Below are 13,037 nucleotides of genomic sequence, written 5' to 3' on the forward strand. Positions count from 1 at the left end.
ATAAACACAGACATGCAGGGCGAGTAGGTCTGTATCTGTATGCCATAGCACAGGCATTAAAGGTGCAATCTGCAATATTTATATATAATAATATAAATAATATGCCATTTAGCAGACGCTTTTATCCAAAGCGACTTACAGTCATGCGTGCATAAATTTTTGTGTATGGGTGGTCCCGGGGATCGAACCCACTACAGCTGTTTAATTGTCCTTTCAATTAATGGTATACCCGTTGACATACCCCATCCCTCAGCTTTATAGAATGTCGGGGCTGCTGTTTGTTGAAACACAAATTAATTGTGGCTTTAAATCTGCTTAAGTCTCCTCTCTCTCCGACTGTATCATGCACTGTGGGTGTCCTATCCATAGAAATATCATCTATTCTAGTCCTTCCATTTCTATGATCCCATCAGTCTGACACCAATGCCATAAGACACATACAAACACTTCGTTGTTCTGTTCTGTTCCCACCACCTCAGCGCTACCATGGGAAACTGAATCCCCTCTGCCCTCATAGCCATCCATACATTAGCCATTTAGTTCCGCCTGCATGTCATCCATGACGTCCAATGGATAGAGAAGAGGAGATGGCTGTTGCCTGTCTTGGATGAGATGCACTCAGTGTGTTTTGGTTGAGCAGGCAGCTGTGGGCCAGGTGGTAAAATGGAGACATTTGACCAGAGGTAGTATTGTTTTAATAATATAATATGCCATTTAGCAGACGCTTTTATCCAAAGCGACTTACAGTCATGCGTGCATACATTTTTGTGTATGGGTGGTCCCGGGGATCGAACCCACTACAGCTGTTTAATTGTCCTTTCAATTAATGGTATACCCGTTGACATACCCCATCCCTCAGCTTTATAGAATGTCGGGGCTGCTGTTTGTTGAAACACAAATTAATTGTGGCTTTAAATCTGCTTAAGTCTCCTCTCTCTCCGACTGTATCATGCACTGTGGGTGTCCTATCCATAGAAATATCATCTATTCTAGTCCTTCCATTTCTATGATCCCATCAGTCTGACACCAATGCCATAAGACACATACAAACACTTCGTTGTTCTGTTCTGTTCCCACCACCTCAGCGCTACCATGGGAAACTGAATCCCCTCTGCCCTCATAGCCATCCATACATTAGCCATTTAGTTCCGCCTGCATGTCATCCATGACGTCCAATGGATAGAGAAGAGGAGATGGCTGTTGCCTGTCTTGGATGAGATGCACTCAGTGTGTTTTGGTTGAGCAGGCAGCTGTGGGCCAGGTGGTAAAATGGAGACATTTGACCAGAGGTAGTATTGTTTTAATAATATAATATGCCATTTAGCAGACGCTTTTATCCAAAGCGACTTACAGTCATGCGTGCATACATTTTTACGTATGGGTGGTCCCGGGGATCGAACCCACTACCCTGGCGTTACAAGCGCCGTGCTCTACCAGCTGAGCTACAGAGGAGCACATATTATTATTATTATTATTAAAAATGTTTGCATTGCATGCCTTTTGTGGACTAGGCTACTTTAGTTTACAGGATTATCTTTACATTCATCATGAATGTTAAGCATTACCCCACACTCATCACTCTTACCATGTTTCCCACACAGGGTGTTTCTATAGCCGGGTCCTAGATCTGTTTTTTCTGTCTTGCCATTGTCCATATAGGAGTTGGCTATACAGCATAAACAGATCTGGGACCAGGCTAGGGCTCTATTCAGTCCGCATCACGGAAGTTCAGCTTTACAACGTGATTGAAATTTAAATGCAATGTTCCGCTTTAGCGGAGACTGCATTTATGGTAAAAGCTGCATATGTCGGCTCAATAGGAAATTACCTTTTTGTGGGGGGGGGGATATCCAATTGCGATCCAATTACGATCTTGTCTCATCGCTGCAACTCCCCAATGGGCTCGGGAGAGGGGAAGGTCAAGTAATGCGTCCTCCGAAACATGATCCTCCAAGCCGCGCTTCTTAACACCCGCTCGCTCAACCCGGAAGCCAGCCGCACCAATGTGTCGGATGAAACACCATTCAACTGACGACCGAAGTCAGCTTGCAAGTGCCCAGCCCGACACAAGGAGTCGCTAGAGCGCGATGAGCCAAGTAAAGCCACCCCGGCCAAACCCTCCCCTAACCTGGATGATGCTGGGCCAATTGTGCGCCGCCCTATGGGACTCTCGGACACAGCCGGTTGTGACACAGCCTGGGATCGAACCCCAGGCTGTAGTGACGCCGCAACACTGCGATGTGTCACTCAGGAGGCCTTGGGAAATTACACCTTTACATTTCTATTGCGGAGACTGTAAAGCTTCAGCTTAATAAAGACCCTAGTCTTTCCCTGAACTTTGACCTTGGTGTGTTCTGCAAGTCTGAGACCTAGTGATTTACAACATCTGGCAGTGGAGAGTAGAACGAATGCACCCCATGAATGTTGCATCTGCTATAAACAGAACAAAGTGATTGTGGCCTGTTACTATAACAGTTAAGATAACAGCTCATTTGAGAGGAAAAGAGTCTGTCATTGTATTTAAAAAGGCGAGATAAAAATGTGACGAGGGAAATCTCCCTGTCTGGAATAGCTGTCAGAGCTGTTGGTTCGTTTTTCCCATACAGCTACAGAGAAGCCAGGAGCTGTTGTTTCGTTTATCCCATACAGCTACAGAGAAGCCAGGAGCATTTGGTTCGTTTATGCCATACAGCTACAGAGAAGCCAGGAGCATTTGATTCGTTTATCCCATACAGCTACAGAGAAGCCAGGAGCATTTGATTAGTTTATCCCATACAGCTACAGAGAAGCCAGGAGCATTTGGTTCGTTTATGCCATACAGCTACAGAGAAGCCAGGAGCTGTTGGTTTGTTTATGCCATACAGCTACAGAGAAGCCAGGAAATGTTGGTTTGTTTATGCCATACAGCTACAGAGAAGCCAGGAGCTGTTGGTTCGTTTATCCCAATCAGCTGCAGAGAAGCCAGGAGAAAGAGAAGAAGGAAAAAAGCAGGAACACCCTTGGAGTTTCCCCTGGAAAAATCACACAAACTCCAGCACTGAGACACTGAGACATGGGTTGTCTTCTTCTCACTGCTCCTTTAACTAACTGATGATTTCTTTCTGGTATTGGTACACTGGACCTTATGACTCACCGTGCATGCGTGTGTGTGTGTGTGTGTGTGTGTTAGCTAGCAATATGTAGCCAGAGTGGAAATGTGAAATAGCAATTAGCTGAAACACGACAGAGTCTGACAGCCGGATTCCCTTGATTTTTTTTAACTTCCCAAATGGAGAATAGAGAAAAAACGATTATGTCCTTTATTAGGCTACCTCTCGCTTTCTATTCACCCAGTGTGGAAGTGCCTAGTTCTGCCATAGAACTTCAGCCATTTTATGAGTGAAACTAATTTAACAAGTGAATATCTTACAGGATTTGAATCAATCAGTGTTTTTTTTTACTTTCTTTCACCTGTTAAGGCATGAATATATAATCAAACAATATTCATGTGTATGTCTGTCTAGGATAAATAAGACAGTAGCCTAACAACTAATATTGACAGAAGGCATGTCACTATGAATAAGTCAATACACAAACATTAGACTACTGCATTATAGAGAGTAACCTACAGTACTATAACCCCTAAATAGGCTTTCAATGGCTACACAGCATCTATAGTCAGAGGCCGCGTCCCAAATGGTGCAGTTTTTGGGTGCCATTTGGGACGTAGCCAGTCCCCAGTAGTCTTGAACTTCTCTACCCCTGCAGCAACAGCTTCTGCTCAACTCCTCCTGTCTTCTGTGGGCTACGTGGGTGGGCTGCCCTCTATTACACACAGCCATGAGGGTAGGCTAGTCTCTCTCTCTCTCTGTCTCTCTGTCTCTCTCTCTCTCTCTCTCTCTCTCTCTCTCTCTCTCTCTCTCTCTCTCTCTCTCTCTCTCTCTCTCTCTCTCTCTCTCTCTCGCGGAGTCATCTGCTGTGGATGCCAACCCCACTGTCCTCACTGTGTGTGCATGTGTGTGTGCGTGTCTGTCTGTCTGTCTGTTTGTCTGAGTCAAGCTGATAGGATCTTAGGAATATTAGCTGGCTGTTTAGCGCCTCTTCGGTTTGTATGTGTGTGTGTGTGTGTGTGTGCACGTGTGTACATGTGTGAGCAGGGGTGACAGAGCCCACTTGTGGCAAGGGAAGAGGTCCGTCCGTCTGAGAGGCCCTGGAGGATAGACTCTGTCTCCACCAGTGTGGGCTCCTCAGAGGAGGAAGGGGAGGACCATCCTCCTCAGTGAATTTCCTAAAAATATATATTTTTAGATAATACTATACTAAATATATTCACGTCACCAAATACTTGATTATAACACACTGTTTTGCAATGGTCTACAGTAGCCTCAACAGCACTCTGTAGGGTAGCACCATGGTGTAGCCGGAGGAAAGCTAGCTTCTTGGTACATTGTCTTCATTACAAAACCTAGGAGGCTCTTGGTTCTCACCCCCTTCCATAGATTTGCACAGTAATTATGACAACTTCCGGAGGACGTCCTCCAACCTATCGGAGTTCTTGCAGCATGAACTGACACATTGTCCACCCATTCAAAGGATCAGAGAATGAATCTAGTACTAAAAGCATAATCTACAGCTATATAGCACTGCAGTGCATAACATGTGGTGAGTAGTTGACTCAAAGAGATAGAAAGACAATAGTTGATCAGTTTTTAGCAAATTAATTTCTTCAAAAACAATTTTTCACTTTCAGTTTCACTGCAAATGCAGCTGGCTAGTTTAGCTTACTCAAACACCCAGCTCAAACAGAGGGATGCTATGTTAGCTAGCTGGCTATGACTATCCAACACAACACTGGAATTCTTCCAAGTCAAGGTAAGCTTTTGGTTTTATTAATTTATTGCCACCGGGGCCCGCTGGTGTAACTGCTAAACTGCTTACTGACTATACACTGTAATGTTACTGCATGATTGTAGCGGGTTTACTAACGCATTAGTTCTATTAGCTATTTTGACTAGGACATTACTTTAGCTAATATGGGGACAATGATGTAGGCTGTGTGTAGCGATGATATGGTTTGGCTTGGAAAGGTTTTTTCGCCTGGTCACATATAGTTTATGTGTTGTGCATTGAAGTCCACAAACAAAGGGAAAAGGTGAAAGGAGGAGAGTGCATAGAGGTGAGAAGGAATACAACGTGGCTGCTATGAAAGTGAACTGTGTTTACGCGTGATCAGGGGTGTATTCATTACGCCAATTCTGTTGAAAAACATTTCTTAAACGGAAGCAAACGAAACGGGGATAGAAATACCAGTCCAATAGAAACTCTCTTTTGCAACTGTTGGACTAATGATTACACCCTATATCAGCTAGATGCAGGCAAGAGTGTGCAAGGCGGTATTGAATGTGTCACTGTCTGTCCATGTGTCACTGTCTGTCACCTCAAATTTTCTCTTGACCTGTGTGCACCTACGTTGTAAACTTTCATTCATAGGCTAGGTTGTAGCAACCTCATGATGAGTATAGGGAAAATGTGAATATCATTTAGTAGCCTAAACCTATCGATGTTACATTGAACTGGGTGAATGGAAAATGAATGACAGTCATCCAATATGCTGTAATAGAAATAAGGCCATGCTCATGAAAAATAAAAAGTGTCCCCCCTCATCATAAATGGCACTGACTGCCACTGGTCTCCACAGTAACAAGCTTCACATCACCACACCAACCCCCAACTGTCCTGCACTGGTGGTCACTGCGGAAACCAGCATATACCTAAATAAACAACACATTCCTACATAAAGTAGCTGAATTTGGTCAGAAGAGGATCCCAAAGAATCTTATGTGATAAACTGAGGGCCAAGGGTGAAATGAGTTAGTAGTTATTAGCCTGGAATCCAAACGAAATATTGTTTTGTTTCAGCATTGTTTCAGAGCAATATTCAGTTTGGATTCCAGACTAGTAATGTATATGTGTATCTACGGGGGAATTTTTTTTTTTCATAACATATATTGTCCATCTGTCCTGATGATCGTCCTTGAAGGAGCCAAAGCCTGGAGTAGTGAAGGTATGGGGATTCCACCATCCACACAAGCAACATGGTGACCTAGAAAGAAGAAAAGTACAGGAGAAAGATGGGGTGAAGGAGGAAAATAGGAGGAAATAGGTTAAAGAATAAGTGATTAAAATGTGAGGAGGGATATTGGCAAATTAGAAGGCAAGCCAAAGACAGCTGTGCTTTTATATCAAGCTTGGGAGACACCATCATGTACATCAAATATAAACAGTGTCATAAAATAACTAAATATTACAAAAATCCCCCAATCAAGAAATGATCAAACCAAATAAATACCCTTATTTAAGATGGAGTGAATTAACGGGTGCAAGCAGATTGATAGTTATTTCAGTCTTTATGGCGGCGAATAGAGGACGTGGTGCTGGACTTTCTCCTATAAACTCTGTTTATTACACTGCATGGGCTACCTCCCAAATGTACCCTATTCCCTTGATGGATGTAACATGTTTCAAGTTAAACTGTAGTTTGTTTGTATCCTGTTTAGTGATTGATTACTGTGAATATTAATGGAGTTCAAGCCATGAAACTGTGTATGCTAATTTGGAAAGGTTGACCTAATCAGATAAGAGGAAATTGCCTCGGATCAGGGAGGAGGGTCAGGCCCAGGACAATGAAGATGGACGGGGTGTGATTCTGACATCTAGCTAACCAAAGAGAGGACCATGGACATTCCACAGATAAGGGAAACTCATTGGGGTCATAAAATGTATAGCTGGGGAGGTGACACCTACAAGAGGGTGGTGACCAAAAGGAGGGAAGAGTATAAGATGTGTTGTGAACTTTCTAAATGTATGCACTCAGCTGACGGCATCCTTGGTAATAAACACTTGAAACTTCTCTTGAGCTTTTGGTCTCAATTCCTTATTGCAAAGAGGTTGCAATAGCATTTTTCTTTTTAACACCCTACATAGTGCACTACTTTTGACCAGGGCCCATAGGGAATAGGTTGCCATTTGGGACGCAGACTGGCTGTTGCCAGGCAGTTTACAGGAGCTGCAGAAAATAACTTATATTTGTAGAGCCTGGGGCATTCACAGTGGTTGCTGTCTGGTGATGGTGTTTACTTGTTGTCTTGAGATGCAATGCTAAGGGTTGCATTTAATCTGGTCCCAGATCTGTTTGTGCTGTATAGCTAACATGTGGGCATAGGAGTTGGCAAAACAGTACAAACAGATCTGGGACCAGGTTAGGTTGCCTCCATAGTTTGGATGAAATCCTTAGTTAGCCTACATAAGGTTCGCTGTGACCACACTGTATGAAGGAGTCAAGTTTGTTATGGTAAATCCCAATAGTAGACTCTAGTTAGACTCTCTTTCATTCAAATAGCCTATTGAATCCAATGTGTGTGTAGTCATGAGAACTTTCCCCAGAAAGAGCTTTCTCAACCTCAGACCTTCCTCACTATGTCCTTGGCTGAACATACTGTACCATCACCGGTCTCTCCATATTTTGCTCTTCAGGGGAGACGTTAGCTAACCTACATATTATGACTGGCATCATAGACACTCCACAGAGCCCTTCACTGTATTATCATGACAAATATGGCTGGGAAGGGAATGCTCCTTGAGTCTTATCCTGTTGAAACATTCCCAGACTGAAAAATAATGAACACAGTTCATAACAGAAACAACCAGACAACCAGACCGTACAACAGGGTGGAGGACAAACAAAGAACCAAGCACACTGGGAGTGTGTCAGACTACGTCCAAAATGTCACCCTATTCCCAACATAGTGCACTTCTTTTGACCAGAGTCCTATGGGTCCTGGTCAAAAGAAGTGCACTGTGTTGAGAATAGGGTGCCATTTGGGGCATATCCACAGACAATTTTGGAAAAGTCGCTGTAAATGTCTTGAAATAGACGCACAAAGGGTATTTTTATATCGGATTGTGAGAGGTGGAGGTTAAACACATGCACACACGGATATGCAAATGCACACACACACATACACACATACACACACATACACACTGGCACGTGACAAACACATAGCACTGTTGCAGTGTGATGTCATCGCAGCATCAAAGGCTAAAGCTAATTTATTACAATAACCATCGAAGAACATCTGCTTGGGCCCAAACACCAGCTTGCTTTCATCTATACTGAACAAATTTATAAACGCAACATGTAAAGTGTTGGTCCCATGTTTCATGAGCTGAAATAAAAGATCCCAGAAATGTTCCATAAGCACAAAAAGCTTATTTATCTCAAATTGCGTGCAGAAATGTGTTTACATCCATCTTAGTGAACATTTCTTATTTGACAAGATAATCCATCCACCTGACAGGTGTGGCATATCACACAACACAATGCCACAGATGTCTCAAAAACTCCCTCTTTGAGGGAGTGTGCAATTGGCATGCTGACTGCAATAATGTCCACCAGAGCGGTTGCCAGATAATTTAAGGTTGATTTCTCTACCATAAGCCTCCAATGTCATTTTAGAGAATTTGGCAGTACGTCCAACCGGCCTCACAACCGCAGACCACGTGTAACCACGCAAGCCCAGGACCTCCACATCCGGCTTCTTCACCTGCGGGATCATCTGACCAGCCACCCGTACAGCTGATGAAACTGTGGGTTTGCACAACTGAAGAATTTCTGCACAAACTGTCAGAAACCATCTCAGGGAAGCACATCTGCATGCTCGCCATCCTCACCAGGGTCTTGACCTGACTGCAGTTTGGCGTCGTAACTGACTTCAGTGGGCAAATACTCACCTTCAATGGCCACTGGCACGCAGGAGACGTCTCTGACGAGAACCTGAGGCCCATTGTCATGCTATTCATCCGCCGCCATCACCTCATGTTTCAGCATGATAATGAACGGCCCCATGTCACAACGATCTGTACACAATTCCTGGAAGCTGAAAATGTCCCAGTTCTTCCATGGCCTGCATACTCACCAGACATGTCACCCATTGAGCATGTTTGGGATGCTCTTGATCGACGTGTATGAGAGCATTTTCCAGTTCCCGTCAATATCCAGCAACTTCGCACAGAAGAGTGGGCAACATTCCACAGGCCACAATCAACAGCCTGATCAACTCTACGCGAAGGAGATGTGTCGCGGTGCATGAGGCAAATGGTGGTTAAACCTGATACTGACTGTTTTTCTGTGAGCAAAAGATGCATATCTGTATTCCCAGTCATGTGATTAGGGCCTAATTTATTTATTTCAATTGACTGATATCCTTATGTACTGTAACTCAGTCAAATCATTGAAATTGTTGCATGTTGTGTTTATATTTTTGTTCAGTGTAGTTTAGAGAAGGGGGTAGGCGAGGGGGCGGGTGAGGGGGGTAGGCGAGCAGTCCATAAGGAGAGGGGTCTCCGCCCCTATCCAGCCTGCTTCCTGTCAGCCACAGTAAATACTGGCCTTCTGAAACGTGGCACTGTTTGTCCCCCATAGGCCCCCGTCCTCATCAATATTAATGTCCACTGTAGTGAATGGAGCCAACGACTATTAACATGCTTCTCCCTTTCAACGCGGCAAGAGACTCCACCACCCCTGGCAGAGCACACACACACGCACTCACACACACACACAAGCACACACCTGGGAAAGGGAAGCAGACTGAAATCTGGGAACTCTTCTGCCCTGATACTGTGGCTCTGCCTGGGCATGTGGAGTTTCTTACTCCAGGCCTGCTGGGCATATGGATTGGTTTAGTCTTATGGAGCCAGACTGCTGGCTGGCTGGCATTCTGAACGTTTTATGGCTCAGGGGAGCGCTTAGCTTGGCTTGGCTTCCATTTATGCTTTATCCCCTGTCATACACTGTAAGGTGTGAATGTACAGTCGTGGTCAAAAGTTTTGAGAATGACACAAATACACATTTTCACAAAGTCTGCTGCCTCAGTTTTGATGATGGAAATTTGCATATACTCCAGAATGTCATGAAGAGTGATCAGATTAATGAAAATGAACTTAATCCCAAAAAAACATTTCCACTGCATTTCAGCCCTGCCACAAAAGGACCAGCTGCCATCATTACATTTACCAGACGCTCTTATCCAGAGCGACTTACAGGAGCAATTAGAGTTAAGTGCCTTGCTCAAGGCCTTGCTCAATCAACAGATTTTTCACCTAGTCGGCTCGGGATTAGAACCAGTGACCTTTCGGTTACTGGCACAACGCTCTTAACCACTAAGCTACCTGCCGCCCCATGTCACGTCAGTGATTCTCTCGTTAACACAGGTGAGAGTGTTGAACTTCAAGGAGAGAGGTTAAATTGTTGTGAAGAAGGCGTCAGGGCGCCCAAGAAGGTCCAGCAAGCGCCAGGACCGTCTCCTAAAGTTGATTCAGCTGCGGGATCGGGGCACCACCAGTGCAGAGCTTGCTCAGGAATGGCAGCAGGCAGGTGTGAGTGCATCTGCACGCACAGTGAGGCGAAGACTTTTGGAGGATGGCCTGGTGTCAAGAAGGGCAGCAAAGAAGCCACTTCTCTCCAGGAAAAACATCAGGGACAGACTGATATTGTGCAAAAGGTACAGGGATTGGACTGCTGAGGACTGGGGTAAAGTCATTTTCTCTGATGAATCCCCTTTCCGATTGTTTGGGGCATCCGGAAAATACCTTGTCCGGAGAAGACAAGGTGAGCGCTACCATCAGTACTGTGTCATGCATCCTGAGACCATTCATGTGTGGGGTTGCTTCTCAGCCAAGGGAGTGGGCTCACTCACAATTTTGCCTAAGAACACAGCAATGAATAAAGAATGGTACCAACACATCCTCAGAGAGCAACTTCTCCCAACCATCCAAGAACAGTTTGGTGATGACCAATGCATTTTCCAGCATGATGGAGCACCTTGCCAAAAGACAAAAGTGATAACTAAGTGGGTCGGGGAACAAAACATGGGTCCATGGCCAAGAAACTCCCCAGACCTTAATCCCATTGAGAACTTGTGGTCGATCCTCAAGAGGCGGGTGGACAAACAGAAACCCACAAATTCTGACAAACTCCAAGCATTGATTATGCAAGAATGGGCTGCCATCAGTCAGGATATGGCCCAGAAGTTAATTGACAGCATGCCAGGGCGGATTGCAGAGGTCTTGAAAAAGAAGGGTCAACACTGCAAATATTGACTCTTTGCATAAACTTAATGTAATTGTCAATAAAAGCCTTTGACACTTATGGAATGCTTGTAATTATACTTCAGTATACCATAGTAACATCTGACAAAAATATCTCATAACACTGAAGCAGCAAACTTTGTGAAGACCAATACTTGTGTCATTCTCAAAACTTTTGACTACGACTGTATATACCACTTGAAGAATCTGCACCCGTAAAACTTTCATCTACAGTACATCCTTCCCCTGGTTACCCTCTGCTTGAAAAATAATACAGAACCTTGTTTATCAGTATAGGCCTCAGCCTCAGGCTGCTTTATGTAACAGAATGATCTAATAGCTTAAAATATAGGATAGGTCTTGGACCTTCTTTTTTTTATATTTTCTGTGGTATTGTTGGCAAACACACCCCATGAAGAAAATGAGAATTAAAAACAGGTCCAGCCCCTGGTTCGACCTTGATCTGGCAGAGTTACTCCACCTCAAGAACACTATTTGGCGAAAGGCTCGGCACACACATACTCAGGCTGACTGGCTATCGTTCAGGCAAATTAGAAATAAGTACACTCAGGCTATCCGGAAGGCTAAAGTTAGTTACTTTAAGGAGCAGTTCTCTCTCTGTGGGTCCAACCCCAAGAAGTTCTGGAAAACGGTGAAAGACCTGGATAATAAACCCTCCTCCTCACAACTGCCCATGTCCCTTAATGTTGATGATGTGGTTGATACTGACAAGGAGCGCATAGCTGAGCTCTTAAATCACCGCTTCATTAAGTCAGGATTCCTATTTGACTCAGCCATGCCTCCTTGCCCGTCCAACATTTCCTCATCTCCCAGCCCTTCTAATGCGACTAGTCCCGATGCTCCTCCCTCTTTTTCCATTGCCCCGCAACAAAGTTTCTCCCTGCAGGCGGTCACTGAGTCTGAGGTGCTAAAGGAGCTCCTTAAACTTGATCCCAAAAAACATCTGGGTTAGATCCTTTCTTCTTTAAGGTTGCAGCCCCTATCGTCGCCAAGCCTATCTCTGACCTTTTTAACCTGTCTCTCCTCTCTGGGGAGGTCCCCAATGCTTGGAAGGCAGCCACGGTTTGTCCTTTATTTAAAGGGGGGAGATCAGCTGTTCCTAACTGTTATAGACCAATTTCTATTTTGCCCTGTTCGTCAAAAGTGTTGGAAAAACTTGTCAATAATCAACTGACTGGCTTTCTTGATGTCTATAGTACTCTCTCTGGTATTCAATCTGGTTTCCGCTCAGGTTATGAATGTGTCACTGCAACCTTAATGGTCCTAAATGATGTCACCATTGCCCTTGATTCTAAGCAATGTTGTGCTGCTATTTTTATTGACTTGGCCAAAGCTTTTGATACGGTAGACCATTCCATTCTTGTGGGTCGGCTAAGGAGCATTGGCGTCTCTGAGGGATCTTTGGCCTGGTTTGCTAACTACCTCTCTCAAAGAGTGCAGTGTATAAAGTCAGAACCTCTGCTGTCACAGCCACTGCCTGTCACCAAAGGAGTACCCCAAGGCTCGATCCTGGGCCCCATGCTCTTCTCAATTTACATTAACAACATAGCTCAGGCAGTAGGAAGCTCTCTCATCCATTTATATGCAGATGATACAGTCAGCTCAGCTGGCCCCTCCCCGGATTTTGTGTTAAAAGCTGTCCAACATGCTTTCTCTGCCCTTAACCTTGTTCTGAACACCTCCAAAACAAAGGTCATGTGGTTCGGTAACAACAATTCCCCTCTCCCCACTGGTGTGATTACTACTTCTAAGGGTTTAGAGCTTGAGGTAGTCACCTCATACAAGTACACTGTCCTTCTCTCAGCACATCCAAGCTGCAGGCTAAGGTTTCCTCTATCGTAATCGTTCCTCTTTTACCCCAGCTGCCAAACGAACCCTGATTCAGATGA

Source organism: Coregonus lavaretus (genome assembly GCF_964263955.1).
Source record: "Coregonus lavaretus genome assembly, chromosome: 7".
Lineage (NCBI taxonomy): Eukaryota > Metazoa > Chordata > Actinopteri > Salmoniformes > Salmonidae > Coregonus > Coregonus lavaretus.